Source organism: Prionailurus viverrinus, chromosome A3 (genome assembly GCF_022837055.1).
Source record: "Prionailurus viverrinus isolate Anna chromosome A3, UM_Priviv_1.0, whole genome shotgun sequence".
Classification (NCBI taxonomy): domain Eukaryota; kingdom Metazoa; phylum Chordata; class Mammalia; order Carnivora; family Felidae; genus Prionailurus; species Prionailurus viverrinus.
In genome coordinates this window covers 79,011,524-79,016,674 of record NC_062563.1, presented here as the reverse complement: position 1 = coordinate 79,016,674, position 5,151 = coordinate 79,011,524, and positions in this window count along the sequence as shown.

Genomic DNA, 5,151 nt, shown 5'->3' with positions numbered 1-5,151 from the left:
GTGTACCTACTGAAGGTTGCAAGGCACCACACATCTGTTGCCTGAAGATAGAGAGCCAGGACGTCTGAAATATGATCTCTATTGAACACCAAACCCATCTCAGCTGGCAGACTGCCGGGAGCTGGAGAAAGAGCAAAATAGAGGTTAAAATGAAAACAATAAGGGGTGCCCGGATGGCTCAGTTGGTTGTCTGACTCTTGTTTTCAGCTCATGTCATGATCTCACAGTTTGTGAGATTGAGCCCTGAGTCAGGCTTCTTGCTGACAGCATGGAGCCAGCTTTGGATTCTCTCTTTCCCTCTCTCCCTGCTCCTCCCCTGCACTGGCTCATGTGCTCTCTCTCTTTCTCTCTCTCAAAATAAATAAACTTTAAAATAAATCATCATAATAATATTAGCTAATGCTTATTCAGAATTTACTATGTTCCAGGCATAGTGATAAGAGCTTTCTATGCCCATTCTTTTTAAAAAAAAAAATTTTTTTTTTCAACGTTTATTTATTTTTGGGACAGAGAGAGACAGAGCATGAACAGGGGAGGGGCAGAGAGAGAGGGAGACACAGAATCAGAAACAGGCTCCAGGCTCTGAGCCATCAGCCCAGAGCCCGACGCGGGGCTCGAACTCACAGACAGCGAGATCGTGACCTGGCTGAAGTCGGACGCTTAACCGACTGCGCCACCCAGGCGCCCCTATGCCCATTCTTATTTCTTCTTCATAACCATCTTGCGGAGTAGCTGCTATCATTATTCCTGTTTTACCAAAGCCTAGAGAGACTAAATGACATGTCCACGGTTGAACTACTGGCACTGCCATGATATGACTCTAGAATCCTCACTCTTAACCTCTACATATTGACTTCCAGGTTCTCATTCTAGAATTTTGTCATCATATATAATGCCAACATGGAGGGTCCCCTATGAAAAAACAATGACAACAGTGCAGCGCTAATTAAACTGATTAGAAAGCATACTCAAAGGGGCCATGCCTTTAGGGTTTTGGTCTTGTTAACTCTTGAGCAAGGTTGGGGCGTGCATTTTTGTCTGTCTTTGGCATTGGGAGAACTGGTTTGATTTTGTGAGGCATATCTGAGAAATTTACTCATGCATCTTCTCCATCTGCAGTAAGACTCGTTCATTTGTTCAGTCAACAAATATTTATTAGGTCCCTGCTATATGCAACCTACTGAGCTTAGTGCTGAGGAAAGGAAGCAAAGAGGTAAAGGACACAGTTACTGCCCATCAGAAATTGCCACCAGTGGAGAATTAAATTAATTAGAATCCTACTGAATAACTAGTTAAGCTGACGTGGTGAGAACAGTGGGCCTTTTTAAATGCTAATATATAACTCACTTTGCTAAGGTAGACAGACAGCAGGCCAGGGGCTTCAGCACTCCCAAATGAATGGGAATGTTATTCTTTATACCTTATCAGTAGGACATACTTAAAAGTTGTTTTCCTTTTCTTTTTTTTTAAAGTTTATTTATTTATTTTGAGAGAGAGACAGAGTAGGGAAGAGGCAGAGAGAGAGAGAGAGAGAGAGAGAGAGAGAGAGAGAGACAGCACAGACTCTGCACTGTCAGCATGGAGCCAGTCACGGGGCTTGAACCCATAAACTGTGAGATCATGACCTGAGCTGAAATTGAGAGTCAGACACTTAAGCGACTGAGCCACCCATGTGTCCCTTAAAAGTTGTTTTTTAAATGCTGGAGATGATTATACATTGATGTTTCCTCATGTATTTGGTCTAGTCCTTCTTGTAAATAATAACAGCAGAAAATTTAGAATGAGAGTAGCAACGGAAACACAGTTTCTTGTCCTGTAAATCAAAGATAAGTGATACCTATATCCTACATATCCTGTGGGTATATCCTATATAAGGGATAAGTCCATGCATATCCACCCTCTGAGCTGACCTGTGACTGATTACCTGCTGCTAATTCATTCTAAATGAAACACGACGAAGAAATCTTTACTTCTGCTATGTGCTGTCTGATGATCTCTTTTGGAATGTCAGTATAAGCCAAGTTTGTTTTCCCCACCTACAGTGTGCAAGGTGGTGTTCTAGGCACTGTGGGCAACTATAAAGAAGTATAGGGGCACCTGGGTGGCTCAGTTGGTTGAGTGTCCAACTTTGGTTCAGGTCATGATCTCACAGTTTGTGGGTTCGAGCTCAGAGCCTGGAGCCTGCTTTGGATTCTGTGTCTCCCTCTCTCTCTGCTCCTCCCCCACACTCTCTCTCTGTCTCTCTCAAAAATAAATAAATGTAAAAAAGAACTATAAAAAAAAAGAAGTATAAGACCCAACCTCTGCTCTCAAAGGGATTATAGTTAGTCCTATTAGGAGGATAAAATTATAAGCATAAAAGCAGGTAATTAACAATGAAAGGGTGACATATGAGTAATTCAGAAGTGAGAGATACAAACTATAGGAATATGAAGGAAGAAGATTTCTCTGGGGTCCACAGAGATATTGGGCTTTTCGTTGGTCATCAAAGGCACGCTGGGACTTAAACCATAACGAGAAAGGATGAGGGTGAACCAGTTCAAGGCAGTGCTGTGGTATGTGGAGGGCAGTGGCTAGATCAGTGTGGCAGAAAAAAGTTTGTTTATGAAAATAATGGGAGCTAAGGTTAGAAACTAATTTGGAGCCAATTATGGAGGCTCTTTAATGATAGGCAAAGGGCACAATAAAAATTGTGTCCAGAGAGAAGTTTTAGGAAGAGTATAGTAGAGTATGGAATGGATTGAAGGGGAACTCAGAGCTGACCAAGAGGCCAATAGGAGGCTGATCCTTGAGGGTGTTAGCAATTTCCTGGAGGGAGGGCTCTGCCATGAGTATAGTATTTGGGTCAAGCTATGTAGTCATCTTCACAGTATTCAAGCACACAATGACGCCTTTATTCAATGGTATATCTAAATTCCCCATTTGCCTTGATCTAGATCCACCCCAGACTGACTATGGAAGCCAACAAAAGATCTTCCTTATGTGTTGATTGTTGTTAGAAGTCCACACAATGAAGAGCCTAAAGATAAAGACCTTGAGCCTGAACAGTTCCTAGAGAGGAACTGTTTTTAGAGTATAAAGGGAAAATACCATATCTCAACAGGCATTTAACAATTTAGCAACAAGTCTCAAGCACAATGATAAACTCAACTGGAAAAAACAGAAGAATACAGGAGTTTTGGAGTTCAGTGGGCTCCAAGGATTTCCTTTTTTTTTTTTTTTAATGTTTATTTATTTTTGAGAGATAGAGACAGAGTGCGAGCGGAGGAAGGGCAGAGGGAGAAAGAGACACAATCCAAAGCAGGCTCCAGGTTCTGAACTGTCAGCACAGAGCCTGAAGCAGGGCTCACACTCACAAGCTGTGAGATCATGACCTGAACTGAAGTCAGACGCTTAACTGACTGAGCCACCCAGGCGCCCCAAAGGATTTCCTTTTTTGAGGGGGAAAGATTTAAGATTTTTAAATAATTTTTTTTTACTATTTGTAAAAGTTGAATTATGTTGTCTTTTCCTTTGCAACATGCTTATTGGTACCTGCCAGATACTGTAATATGATTTTATTGTCATTGGCCACAGCATTAGATGAATTTCATAATGAAGGCATGAAGTGAAAGTAAGCAAGCATGTTTACATGGAATCAGAAATGTTCTCTGTACCAAGTAAGGCTGAGCAGGCTAGGGCTTCACTCTCTTGGAGTTTAAATTTCAAAAAAAGAGACCTTTGTATTTTTGTATGGCAGTCATATCATCTGGTATCCCACCACACCTCCCTTCTCCCCTGGCTACCATTCTGTTCTTCCTGGAAGCAGGATTGGTCTATGACTGTCCAGTGTCATAAATCAGGACATTTAAGGCATCCAGAGAATTCATTTTTGAAATGAATGCAAACTGGTTGCAAACTGTCCATTTCAGAAACCCCTGAGTTTCCCCCAGAGCCTCCTCCCGGCTCCTGTGACCTGTCCATAGCTACAAGCCCCAGTGCTGGCTCCACTTCTCAGGAGGATTGTCAAAGATGTAAATACAAGCTAAAGATCAGTCATGAGCGAGTGGCTGGGAGCTGCCCAAGGGGTTCAGCACATGTGGAAACATTCCCCTGAGGTGTGAAAACACTTTGACATTACAGGTATGGGTCATATTTCCCTCCCACTGAAATAGAGTATAACTGAAAAAGTTAAGTATTCCCTACAGACCTTGATGGGGGACAGGGAAGAAAGTAAGACCTCTGTGAGAGGAAGTCTGTGGAGCACAAGACAAAGCTCCCTTTTCCAGCTCAGCTCCCCCTCTCCTATGGCAGCACGGGGCTCGATTCACACTCGAGCAAAATGATAATCACGAAAGTCGCATGTAGGAGCCCCTCCTTATCTGCAGTTTCGCTTCCCGCAGTTTTAGTTACCCATCCGCAACCAGGGTCGGGAAGCAGGTGCTCCTGATTCAGGGTCAGAAGGTCCATAGCAGCCTAGCGCCACGTCACAACGCCTGCGCCCTTCATACGTCATCTCCCGGTGCCGACATTTTACCACCTCACAGCCTCACAAGGAGAGGAGTATATACGAGGTTTTCAGGTAGAGAGATGGCATTCACATAACTTTAATACAGTGCAGGCATACCTCGGAGGTAGTGTTTCGTTCCAGAGCGCCGTGGTAAGGCGAATACCGCCATACAGCGCGCCAAACGAATTTTTTGGTTTCCCAGGGCAGGTAGGAGTTATGTTTACACCACACTGTAGTCTAGTGTGTAGTAGCATTATTCTTTTAAAAAAGGACATGCCTTAATTAAAAAACGCTTTATCGCTAAATAATGCTAACCGTCACCGGAGCTTTCCACGAGTCCTAATCACTGGTCAGAGAGCACCATGACAAATATAACAATAATGAAAAAATTTGAAATATTGCAAGATTACCAAAATGTGACCCCGACATGAAGTGAGCATATGCTGTTGGAAAACTGGCACTGGTAGAGGTGCTCAGCTCAGGGTTACCACAGATCTGCCATTTATAAGAAACATAGTGAAGTATAATAAAGCGAAGCACAATAAAACGAGGTATGCCTGTATATTTTAATAATTGTTTTATTTTGTTGTTAGTTTTTGTCGTTAACATCTTACCGTGTCTAATTCATAAATTAAACATTATCATAGGTATATATGTGTAGG